At 38.3% G+C, this 13,924-nt stretch overlaps 1 pseudogene; it reads right to left on the bottom strand.

Annotated features, from left to right (window-relative positions):
* Positions 1 to 1,283: 1,283 nt before the first annotated feature.
* Positions 1,284 to 1,967, bottom strand: LOC116467794 (inhibitor of Bruton tyrosine kinase-like; annotated as a pseudogene).
* Positions 1,968 to 13,924: the final 11,957 nt, after the last annotated feature.

Here is a 13,924-nt window from a genome sequence, read left to right on the forward strand (position 1 = left end):
CTGCTTTAATCTAAAATAAAAAAACGCATTGGAATTTATGAGGAAGTAGGAGACCAAAAAAAAAAGTACTAGACTCAAACTCATTTGACCAACACTCCAGTTTTGATGACTAATGATTTTAGGACACTGATAAGAGTTTTTGAAATGGATCAAAATTATTTTTTATAGCACATTTGCTTACATGTCTACAAAACATGGGTAGAGCTAAATCTGAAATATTAAGTTTTTTAAGTCATTTTTCCAGCTAAATTATAGCAGTGAATTGCTGTGTGTTCCCCCAGGCTTATCTTTCAGAAACTAGAACATTAACCTTCCCAATTTATCTAGGTACTAGAGGATAAATTTAACATTTTTAAAAAGATTTAAACACTCAAACCAAATAGTATACTATAAAGAAATTAATTTCTGTTTCTAGATATACAAAATAGGCTCAGAGAACTTCTGAATATACAATATTGTGAAGGTAATGAGAACTCTTTTCCAAACTATTTCTTATGTTTATACTTAAACATTTATTTTAGAAAATGTTAACACTTTCAGAAACTAATTTTGTCACAATTAGGCTATTGTAAGATCCTCCATCCCAGTGAAACAAAATCAAAGCCCACGATGACTCTAAATCGTACAAACTATTATCTTGAACGAAACGGTCTAGAATAATAAGTGTTCTTATTCCCTTTCCACTATACTCCATTGCTTAATGCAAAATGGAGAATGTGCCATCTAAAATGAAAGATGTCATTTGAACAGATCAATCTTTAAACCTAGAACACACTCATAGCCTATGAAAAAAGCAACAAGAACGGTGATACAACCATTGAGGCAAACACAAAATTCTGACCATTAATAGGTTAGATTAATGACTGATGCCCATACTTTAAACTCTTCAGTGTTATGTGATAAAGCATAGTGACAACAAATATTTGGAAATATCTTTCAAGGTCTAAAACAGTTATTTTTTATACATAGTTCTGTCTTACAATTCAGTTACTCATACATTTGTTAGATTATTCAGTGTTTGTTATTCAGAAGAAACAATCCAATTTAATCTTAACCTAATAAGTTTTTCCTCTTATACATTTTTACATGAAAAATTACTAAAATCACAATTCTGAGGAATTTCTTTTTAATCAAACACTATATACTTAAACCACAGTAAGGAAATTAGAACCTTTCTTATTCTATTTAATATGATATTACTAAATTTATAAGAACTCTTTTCCTCAGCTTTTCTTTATACTAACAATCATAATTTGAAAAATGTATCTCAACCCCACAGTGAACTAATATCCATGCCTATTCCACATAGGTACTGCCAGTGGTCCCTGTGGTATCCTTTCAACAATGACAAACTCCTCAGTGTTGCCAAATGCCCGATAGAAAACCAGTAAATCATGTACTCCATCCTCTTCAGTTTGAATCAGAGCCAAGGTTTTTTCTCAACTTCAAATAAAGCTGCTTCCTGTTGTAGTTCTTCTACAATGTATGTGAAAGTGACTGGGGCTACCATGGAAAGAGCAGTCATTTAAGAAGATAGCCAGGGATTGGGACTGTCCAGAGATGGTAAATCTGAAATGTGGCTACTTTCTGCTCCTGGGGTACTGTGGGTAGAGCATCTCACAACTTTTGGAGCCTGAGAATTTTTAATTTCTTTAAAACAAACTTTTTTGACATGATTTCCTGAACTATGGCCAGTAACAGGCTTTTTTGCCCATACATTGATGTAAATTTCAATGCATATACTGGTTTGGAGGCTTTTGAAGAGGGGGTTAAAACTATTTCCATGCAAGTAATTTCTGAATTGTTTTCTTTGGTAGTTGATACAATCATTTTTCACTGCTTCTGAGAAAGTTTAACTCTACAAGATATCATTTTGCCTAAATTTGACTTTGGTACAGCTCCACATTTTGTGTACTTTCTTCTGTTTTTATGATGGTTCTGAGAGCCACAACACAACAGGAAGCCATGCGAAAGTGGGTAGTCCTAGAGATTTACAGTCTCCTGATTTCACAATGGGATTCCATACAGATAAGATTGCGGGGAAAGTTAAACCTTTTTTTTTTTTTTTTTTTTTTTTTTTTTTTGAGACAGAGTCTCGCTCTGTCGCCCAGGCTGGAGTGCAGTGGCTCAGTCTCGGCTCACTGCAAGCTCCCCCTCCCGGGTTCACGCCATTCTCCTGCCTCAGCCTCCTGCGTAGCTGGGACTACAGGCGCCCGCCACCACGCCCGGCTAATTTTTTGTGTTTTTAGTAGAGACAGGGTTTCACCGTGTTAGCCAGGATGGTCTCGATCTCCTGACCTCGTGATTCGCCCGCCTCAGCCTCCCAAAGTGCTGGGATTACAGGCGTGAGCCACCGCGCCCAGCTGGAAAGTTAAACCTTATGTTAATAGTACATCTCTTACATATTCTAGGGAACATTTAAAACCACGGGAAAAGTCACTAATATTTAAAATATCTGCTACACAGCCCATTTCCAGTAACAGGATTGATACTACCAACTCTTCTGGTTGGTTTGCAGGCCCTTTCAGCCCTGAGATAATTACTTCAGTATGCTGGTTCATCCTCTTCTCACCTGCAAATGATGATGATGATTTCTACCCTTGCTTTTGTTAACATTGATACTATGTGGATGACATGAAAGAAAATCACAATTAAATAAAACATGTACAAATAAATGATATTACTAGAAAAGTCCTGCCACTGGTCATATCTGTGCCACCATTCTGCACAAGTCTGGAGGTTTTTCTTCTCGCTGATCATTCCTCTTGTCTAAATTTCCATTTTCCCTGCATTAGTCTCTATTACTACTTCTCCCTAACTAACTTTGGGTGAATTTGACTAGAGATATAACCAGAGATTCCATAATTTCACTTTTAAATAATTTCCTGGTATCCTGACCAATCACAATTCTACAGCGTTTAATTATTGAATACTGGAATTGCTACTTGTCTCTTCACTTGACCTAGTACTCTTGAGATTTTACATCATCTCCTAATAACCTACTTTATTGTTCCATTCTTGTCTGTTTCTCTTTTGCCAGACATCATGATTCCTGATTTTGTCGTACTCCAGGATCCTAATTTTATTACCAGCCTGACATCCTGGTATATATTCTCTTATTTAGTACCAGCCTGACATCCTTGGTATATATTCTCTTTCTTCTGTTTGTGTTCAGCACAGGACAACTCAGATATAACATCAAGTTTGTTAAATAGTCACGTTTGCTTGTTCCCGTCAGCTCAGCTTCTGATTTCCCTTCCAGTTTCCTTTAGCTACTCCACATCTTAATAGACACTGAGCCATTCATTTGGTCTCTGGGCAGGTGGTACAAATACACTATGCCCTCTCTCCTGAGGCCTGGGTCAGGTTACAGCACATATCAATGGGAACTGTGGTCACGGATTCTAGGGGATTTCTAACAGTTAATGGGCCCGATTTGAGAAATGAAGGATAACCCAGAGTACATAAGACATTTTGTCTTCCAAAATTTATACCAAGGGATGATAGAGGTTTGCTAGTAACTGACGTGATATACTTCAATCTTTTTTCTGCCACTTGCTACTTCCCCCTCACTTATATTCTTCCCTCAACTACAAAGTTATCAAACTATTGGTCTTCTCTTTACTATGAAACTTGTTTTCAAGATTAATCACCACCTAAATCTCTGGTTCATTATCTCTCATCCACTGGTCCTCTTGGATTTTGCTTTTTCCTCTCTCTCCTAAAATTAAACTCTTCATTGTACTGGTAATCCTCAAATTGCCAAATCCAACAAGCCTCTTTATTTCTCATACTATTGGGATTGTGACATCTGCCATGTTGAGTACACACTCCATAAAATGCTCTTCTGTCCTAGCTTTTATGCCCAACACCCTTCTGTCTCCTTTATTTCAGACTGATCATTTTCTATCACACTGAGCATTCTCCTCATCTGTCTATCCCTGGAACTTCCCAACTCTTTTTAAACTACGCAAAATTTAAGTTCCAGTTTTGTTGCTTCGCTTGTCATCAAATTTTCACCCTTTCTCTTTCCTATACTCAGACCTGTATTTTTAGGTGCTGTCAATTTTCCATGGCCCTGTTCCACGGGTATATCTGACACAATACAAACGAGACTTAACTTTTCACCAAATCACTTTCTTTTTCTCTATTTTTAGCTCTATGTTTCATTCAGTAGTCCCAACTAAAGTTTTTATAGTTCTTTACCACCACTCAATTTCTGCTGATTCTACCCCTCCCATAGATACCTCATCCTTCACTCTTCTGTCATCTACAACCTCACTGGCATTTTTATTTAAGGCTCTCATCCTCTCTCAGTCTGACTCCAAACATCCCAAACAAGTTTATGTTACCACTTCCCTAGCTATCTCTTGAAATATGTGCCCCAGTATATTCTTTTTTCACCACTCTTAGATCATATGGACATATCATGCTTTTGTTCCCTTTCCTTTTCTCATGCAGATGTCTCTGCTAAAATGCCTTTTTTGTTCTCCTGGTCATGCATTTCGTTTGTATAGTCTTCTGACTCTTATTTCTTCCTGGATCATTCCTACCTCCAATTTACTTCAAATAAATCTGTCAACCTGCAAAGTAATCACAATTTGTTTGCTGTGTGTTTTTGACACTTGCACTAGGTGCAAACTAAAGTGAAGCCCATCTTTTGTTTTGCCCCAGAGATGCTACTAATCTGTGACTGAAAGGTCTCCCAGACTTTTCTAATGGGAGAAACTGACTTCTTAGTAGAAAGGATTTTAGTTTTTCTCTCACTTTTAATTCTAGGATATTGTTGGAACCCAGGTGTACTTGAAATGTACTAATTGAGTCCAAGATGTGGGGAAAGGCAAACCTGAAGGAGCCAACGGAGCCATGTAGACTCTGTGATGTAGGCTGGGGCCACTTGGATTTGTTTATACCCATTTAAAAATCTTTTTGTATTATGACGGTTGGCTTTTAGGAGATCAAAGGAGCCAGTGCAGAAATGTTGTTTTCCTGACTGTGCAGCACACAAACATCATTTAAATGTCCCCTCAACATGTGCTCACATCTAAAGCCCATCAGAGCATCAGGCAGCAATGGGAGCTGGCACCATGCCCGCATTGTTAGTCTTGCTCCATTATGATGGAAATAACAGGCAAGACAGAGAAAGAAAGCAGGGTCGGGGGAGTGGCACGGGGTTAGACATAGCTCCTTGGTGGGGATGGGGGATGGGGGAGTAGGGAGTGGATGCAGACATAGTCCTGGATAACGTGATGTTTGAATTTTTATTTTTTCTGTTGAAAAAGCAGATCGATGTGAGAATGGCTTCATAATCTCCATGATTGGGGGTGATTTTTCAAACTCCTGCTTTAGTGTCTTTGGAGATAGAGCCCAGTGGCCATGTGAGGCCTGAATGTTGAGATTAATCTCCCACGTTTGGAAGATGGAAGTGGCAAAACAGACTATAGATATATCAGGGCAGTTCAAATGCCAGAGTCCAAAAAGCATATGATGCCAGCAAGCAGTAAAATTTCTATTCAATCTTCTTCTAGAACCCAGTTTGCTTTCAGCATATTGTGAGTGCACTTCATGGGATGGTTGTCATAGCACTCATTTATCAAGTACATATTAATATTCAAAGAACTTTCATATTTACTCATTCATTTGGAACATCTCTCTCTCCGGTAATGTTATAAAGTTTCAAAGCTGGAAATTCCTCAGAGATCATCTCTCCAATGTTCACATATATTAAAATCCAAAGGGATCTTAGTTTGCCTAAAATCTTATACACAGCTAGTAATATTGGGTCCCATGCCTGTTGCATTTTCTCTCCAGAGCTTTTTACATGACCCAGTGCAACCACCTAGCCAAGAATTTATTTATGATTTTTCATAAGATGATAATCGTTTGAGAACATGTGTTTATAGGGTATAAGGGGAGATTGGGAAATTGTGCCTCCTGCAATTGGGAAGGAGCCCTGTGGAAACACTTGAGGCATTTATGTCTGTGGTGGTGTATGAGTGTCCACTGCAAGTGGAATGATATTAAAAGAAACATGCCTACAATATTTCTTGTGAAATAAACATTGCACACTGTTTATTTTTAGTATTACGCAATGGGGGTAGCTTTCTATCTTTGCCACTTTTTCTTCTCTTCCCTTTTGGAAAAAAAAAATCATGTACAGAAATATGAAAGTAGGAGAGAAGAACACTCCTGGTATTGATTCTTGCCCTCTCCATTGGCCTTTACTGCTATAATTCCCCATGCAGACAAGACATATCTTCCCTAGGGTCATTCTAGAGGTTTCAAATTGATTATTGGTCTTAAGTACCTGTACACAAAAATATTCTTTGACCATTCCTCAGACTTCCTATAGAATATTTTAAAAGAAGAAAAACTTAGGTTTCTGAAATTAGTAGTGAGAACTGATGATCCAATATCTCAGCAGATATCTTTCTCTAAAATTCTCTCATCCAAATAGTCTCCCAAACCCAGCAGAGAATTATATTGGGCACGTGTTAGGTACTGAACACCTCTCACTGAACACAGCTTCCTCTTTTGAAATGCTTTTTATTTCTCAGTTGTCTAAATGTGCTTATTCTTTAAAATCCAATCAATGTCACAACTTTTTTTTTTTTTTTTTTTTTGAGATAGTCTCGCTCTGCCACCCAGGCTGGAGTGCAGTGGCATGATCTAGGCTCACTGCAAGGTCTGCCTCCTGGGTTCACGCCTTTCTCCTGCCTCAGCCTCCTGAGTAGCTGGGACACTACAGGCACCCACCACTGTGACTGGCTAATTTTTTTTGTATTTTTGGTAGAGACGGGTTTTCCCCGTGTTAGCCAAGATGGTCTCGATCTCAGTCTCCTGACCTCGTGATCTGTCTGCCTCGGCCTCCCAAAGGGCTGGGATTACAGGCACGAGCCACCGTGCCTGGCCGATGTCACATCTAAGAAACATTTATTGAATACAGAACAATGGATTATCTGGATATTTATAGCCTCAAGGTCATGACTACAAGCCTAATATGTAAGAATAGAGTATGATTTCCCTGCTTTTTCCTTTCTAGTTATGTCATGGGATTTAGTTAGAGGCTCATTAGAATTCTTGGAAATTAAATTTTTTCAACCTTCAAAATATTGTACCAGAAGTTTAGGAAATTGTCAAGGAATACTTTTGTGATTTGACCTATCTGGAAGTTATGGTGAATAATCAACCTGTTACCTCTAGGAAAATGACCCTAGAGTATGCTCTGTGTGGTACCTCTGTGAAGTCCAAAGGATATTCTCAATATGTTCTCATTGTCTTATGTCTTGCAGTACATTTAGTATATAAATGGACCCAGATTAAAAGTATTCTGTAAATATTTGCTCATTGACTTTAATTTCTCAACTCCCAACTTTGATATGATAGATTGTAATAACTGTAGCCAATAATATAATTCTCTCTGTTGTACATTATTAGAATAGAAGTCAAGAGACTAAAGTTCTTTTCCAAAGTCTGACATGTTATGGATATATAAAATTTCACAAAACTATTTACCTAAGAATAAGTTCACTTAATTTAGTCCAAAAATAATTTTGCTCTACTCACCTTCAGAAACTTTAGTGAAAAAAGTCTTAAATAAAATGGGCTTGATTTTCCTAGGTTTTATAATTTATTTCAAATACTATCATTGTAATATTACCATTAGTGCTTTTTATATCTTTTGGATCATCATCTTTCATTTAATATTTTATGATAGTCTACTCCATTTCTATCATTTTTTCTTACATCTCATTTAAGTTTCATACATGTTAATTGCAGACAAGTATATATTACATCTTTTGCTTTGTTTCATCTGCTGCTGGGATAGGTCAGAACTCTCAACAAATGTTATTACTTGCTTGTATTTGAATCAAGTGGCACTGGGGACAGAGCTACTGGTTTCTTATGTGAAAATAAGAGTTGTAGAATAAGTCAGTCATTCAAATTTTCAGCTGAATCTTATGTAATGGGGGGAAAAAAGATGAGTAATCTGTATAACCATGGAAGTCAATATTGTGGGAGGAAGGTAGAGAAAAGGCTTGGTATGTGTTTGGGGAATCCATCTGCAATCATTTCCTCCCCATCCAGAGGTCAGAATATGCGATTATGGAAATGACAGCCTTGCCATCACTATTTATTCATCTCAGTGATACTCACAATTATCAGGAGAGACAGGCAGAGGAAAGCACTCTGAATGCGAGACACAGGAAAGCAGCTTTCATCAGAGTGGGGCTTCCCAATAAGTCAAACCTTTTCTTCTCTGCCTGAAAGGGTCACAGGCTGAACTGGCTATGCTAATGGTCTGGTTGACAGCCCCAGTTGACTGGCAAATGAGTGAAATTTTTGTGCAGCTTTGTGACCCACAGATGCCTTACACACCCTCCTTGTCAACCTCAGACTCAGCTGCCAGTTCAGAGAGCTGGAGGAGCATAACTATATTGGTGCCTCTCCAGACCCCAAGGCCTCATTGCCTGCTACCCTCTCTCATCTCCTCTACCAGGCAAACAAAAAGGTTAACGGTTAACAATGTTTATCTTGCTTGTTCTGCTAAAGAATGGGGGTAGGGGATGCATATATTTTAATCCAGAAATCAGTATCTTCTGTGTCATAAAGATAAGGCAATGTAGCCAGTGTGAGAAAGCATCAGCATGATAGTGTAACTCTAGACTTGAAAGCCAGACTTGAGATTTACATTGTAGCTTTAGAACTAGCTCATAATGTGATATTGGGAAAATCTAACTCCTATTATCCTTAGTTATTTTCTTTGTTGAAAATGACATTTAAGGACAAATATTCTCTAATTTCCCTATGATCTCACCAAAAAATAAGGTTTAAAAACAGAATTTTTGCACAGTGAATTTCTATGGAACAAATGGTTTCAATGCAGGAATTTAAAGATAAATTTTTAGAAACTATCATCTTAAATAGTCCATTCCATTGAAAAATATTTGAATATATTATTTAACAAACCAATGAACAAAGTAGCCAACCACCAAAAATATTATTCAGCACCTATTGTTTTCCATTTTTGTTTCTGTTTTTATCAAGATTAATAAGATCAATATGTAGGAAACAATTTAAAGGTAGTAAAAATGTATATATAATTAAACTGTGTGGCAGCCTTGAGAATTTTCTCTGTCATGCCAACCTCCAACTCTAAAGATTAACTGTAACTGACCGGCTGTTGCACTCAGGAATTTATGTCTACCCAGCTGAGGCCACACCTCAGCAGGGCAATACTAAGGCTGACCTGTTCCAGGAAGACTAGAACTTTTCTGATGGCCAACACTGGTTTGAAGATTCCCAATGGCTTGACCACACTTTCTTTGGTTACCTTTGCCATATAGAATACTTTCTCCCACCCCGATATTTATTCCATCTCTTCTACACATGGAAACAGCTATGTATCACGGTTTTACAATCCTCACAGATTTTCTTGGCTCTCTTCCTATCATCCCTCACACAGGCATCTCCAACCAAATCTTTGAACAACAAAATCATCCCTTGACGTCTGCTTTTTGGATCTCGCTATTAGCCATAACTAATATAAACTAAAAGCTGTGTATGTCATAAATATAAATGAACAAATCAGTAAGGCATAAAGTGGCATCTGAGAATGGTAAAGATCATGCCTGGCTTCAATTTTAAGGTCTATCAATTGCTGGATATGTCATCTAGCCTAATAATCTATTCTGTCTATACCTCAATTTTCTTCACTTTAAAAAGGAGATAATAGTTTTTCTTATATTTAGAACTTTGGAGACCACAAATTAAGTTAGTATATGTAAATCTGTTAGAACAATGCCTATTGTATCCATTGTATTCTTTTTTCAGTTTGATTGAGCTATAATCAACAAATGCATACCTTGTATAATAATTCCCATAATCAAGTTAATTAACATATATATCACCTCACATAGTTACCTTTTTGTATATGTGGTGAGAATGCTTAAGATCGACTCTCTTAGTAAATTTCAAGTATACTACACACTACTATAAACTGTAGTTGCCATGCTGTATAGTACATCTCTAGAACTTACTCATCTTATACTGAAAGTTTATACGTTTTGACCAATATTTCCCCATTTCTCCTACCACCAGCCACTTGCAAAAATTGTTACATTGTTTCACTAGGCTTAGCGTTTTTTAGATTCCACATATAAGTAAGATTGTATAGTATTTCTCTTTCTCTGTCTGCCTTATTTCACTTAGCATAATGTCCTCCAAGTTTTTCCACATTGTTACAAATGAAAGGATTTCTTTATTTTTTGAGGTGGAATAACATTCCATTATATGCATACAGGATAATTTATCCATTCGTCTGTTGATAGACACTTGCTTTGTTTCCTTATCATAGCTATTATGGATAATGCTGCAATGGACATGGGAATGCAGATCTCTCTTCAAGATACAGATTTCAATTTCTTAGGCTATATACTCAGAAGTGGGATTGTGATATCATATGATAGTTCTATTTTTCATCATTTGAGGAAACTCCATACTGCTTTTTATAATGGTTGTATCAATTTACATTCACACCAGCAATATGTGCGTTCCCTTTACTTCACATCCTAATCAACATTTATTCTCTCATCTTTTTGACAGTAGCCATCTTAATAGGTATGAATTGATATTTCACTGTGGTTCTGACTTGCATTTCTCCAATGATTAGTGATGTTGAGCACCTTGCCATATATACTTACTGGAGATTTGTATGTCATCTTTAAAAACATGTCTGTTCAGATCCTTTGCCTATTTTAAAATCATGTTATTCAGGTTGTTTGTTTGGGGGGCTTTTTAGTATTTTTTTTGCTATTGAGTTATATGAGTTATTTGTATATTTTCAATATTGACCCCTTATCAGATATATGGTTTGCAAGTATTTTCTCCTATTCTATAGGTTGCCTTTTCATTTTGTTAGTTGTTTCCTTTGCAGTGCAGAAGCTCTTTAGTTTGACATAGTCCCAATTGTTTACTTTTGCTTTTATTGCCTGTGCTTTGGGTATTATACCTAAAAACATATTGCCAAGACCAATGTCAAGGATCTTATTCCCTATATTTTCTTTTAGGAGTTTTACAATATCAGGGCTTATGTTTAAATCTCTAATTCATTTTTAGTTGATTTTTATGTATGGTGTAAGATAAAGATCCACTTTTACTATTTTTCATGTGGATATTCAGTCTTCTCAGCACCATTTATTAAAGAAACAAGCCTTTTCCCATTGTGTGTTCTTGACAGTTTTCTTAAAGATTGGTTGAATATATATCTGAAGATTTATGTCTAAGCACTCTATTCTACTCCAATAATCTGAGTCTACTGTTATGCCAATACCATGCTATTTTGATTATGACAACTTTGTAATATAGTTTAAAATCAGGAGGTGTGATGCCTCCAGCTTTGTTATTTTTTCTTACTATGAGTTTGGGAATTTGGGAGTCTTTTTTGGTTCCATACAATTTTAGGATTGTTTTTCCAATTTCTCAAAAAAAAAAAAAATGACAACATTGAAAACCACAGTAAGCATGTGAATGTTTCACCCACAACCAAGGTATACAGATTCTCTCATCAGAACTGACTAGGAGGCTATGTGACCCACTGGGATATAGGAAGAGCAGTGTGGTGCAGTGACCCACCTGAGAGCTACACAGGGCAGGGGAGCCCCCACCCTCAGCCAAGGGAGGTTGTAAGTGAGTGTGCTACTCAGCACAGCAGGGGAAACCATGCTTTTTCCACAGAATTATGCAAACTATGGATCAGAAGTCCCACTAGTGAACCCATGCCACTAGGGCCTAGCATCCCAACCACGGAGCCACGGAGATTCTCAACAGCATTTCAGCTGGAATCTGCTTAAGCCTACCGAGTACTTGGGGAGAGGGGCAACCAGCACTAGAGCAACCACTGCCTGCTGTCTAAGAGGTTTGAGCTCTTCAGGGGAGGGGCAGCAGCCAGCACTAGGACTCACAGCTGCCTAACACACTAAGCTCCCTGGGCAGGGGAAGGGCAGCATCTATTTCTATAGCTCCAAGCTGTGATTTTTCCTTGCTGGAGCCAGGAAGGCTGTACGGCTTGGTCCCAAGACGTGGCCACCGTAGCCCAACACACTGGCTGTGGCAAACTGTAGCCAGAGTGCCTCTTCAGGCCTGACCCTGACTCATCCTTCCTCACTGGGCAGGACTTCCCTGCAGGAACTCCAATAACTCCAGCCAGAGGCTCAGGGACAGAACCCAGATCTCCCTGGGCCTGAGCCCCTAGTGGGAAGGGTGGTCCCAGTCTCTGTGGACCAGCAGACTTTGCCTTTCCTCCTGGTAGTTCTAAGGAATCTGGGCAGCCCAGACCAGTGGGTTTCCCTTCAGTGAAGCGCATCCCTTCCACCAAAGAACAAAGTGCTTCATTAAAAGGGTCCTGTGACCTATGCTACCCAACTGGGTGAGACTCTCCAACAGGGGTTGTAAGATATCCTATACAGGAGCGATCCTACTGGCATCAGGTTGGTGCCCCTCAAGATCAGAGATCCCAGAAGAAGGAGCAGGCACGTATCTGTGCTGTTTTCCAGCCTCTGTGAGTGACATCTCCAGGGGCAGGAGCGAACCAGATGAATAGGGCCTGAAGTGAAATCCCAGAAAACTGCAGCAGCCCTACGGAAGAGGGACCTGACCATTGAGAGAAAAACAAACAGAAAGCAACAACAGCATCAACGACAACAACAAAAAAATCACCCGATAAAAACTCATCCAAGGGTCAGCAGCCTCAAAGATTGAAATTAGACAAACTCACGAAGATGAGAAAGAATCAACAATGACAACAAAAAAAAAGTTGAAAACCCAAGCGGCCAGAGTGCCTCTTCTCCAAATGATCGCAATGTCTCTCCATCAAGGGTGCAGAACTGGATGGAGGATGAGATGGACAAATTGACAGAAGTAGGTTTCAAAAGATGGGTAATAAAAAACCACATTGAGCTAAAGGAGCATGTTCTAACCCAATATGAAGAAACTAAAAACCTTCATAAAAGGTCAGAGGAGCTGCTAACTAGAATAATCAGTTTAGAGAGGAACATAAAATGACCTGAAGAAGCTGAAAAACATAGCATGTGAACTTCGCAAAGCATACACAAGTATCAATAGTAGAATTGACCAAGTGGAATAAATGATATCAGAATTTGAAGACCATCTTGATGAAATAAGGCATGCAGGTAAGACTAGAGAAAAATAATAACAAAAAGGAATGAACAAAGCCTCCAAGGAATATGGGGCTTCGTGAAAAGACCGAACCTATGATTGATTGGAGTACCTGAAGGAGATGGGGAGAATGGAAACAAGCTGGAAAACACTCTTCAGGATATTATCCAGGAGAACGTCCCCAACCTAGCAAGACAGGCCAACAGGCAAATTCAGGAAATGAGAACACCACTAAGATACTCAACAAAAAGATCAACCACAAGACACATAATTATATTCTCCAAGGCCAAAATGAATGAAAAAATGTTAAGGGCAGCCAGAGAGAAAGGCTAGGTCACCTACAAAGGGAAGCCCATCACACTAACAGTGGACCTCTCAGCAGAAACTCTACAAACCAGAAGAGATTGGGGGCCAATATTCAACATTCTTAAAGAATTTTCAATCCAGAATTTCGTATCCAGCCAAACGAAGCTTCATCAGTGAAGGAGAAAAAATCCTTTCCAGATAAGCAAATCCTGAGGGATTTCATTACCATCAGGCCTGTCTTGCAAGAGCTCCTGAAAGAAGCACTAAATATGGAAAGAAAAAATCCGGTACCAGCCACTGTAAAAACACACCAAAATATAAAGACCAATGACACTATGAAGAAACTGCATCAACTAGTGTGCAAAATAACCAGGTAGCATCATGATGACAGGATAAAATTCACACATAACAATACTAACCTTAAGTGTAAAAGGGCTACATT

This window comes from Hylobates moloch, unplaced genomic scaffold (genome assembly GCF_009828535.3).
Source record: "Hylobates moloch isolate HMO894 unplaced genomic scaffold, HMol_V3 SCAFFOLD_5, whole genome shotgun sequence".
In the NCBI taxonomy this organism is placed as follows: Eukaryota; Metazoa; Chordata; class Mammalia; order Primates; family Hylobatidae; genus Hylobates; species Hylobates moloch.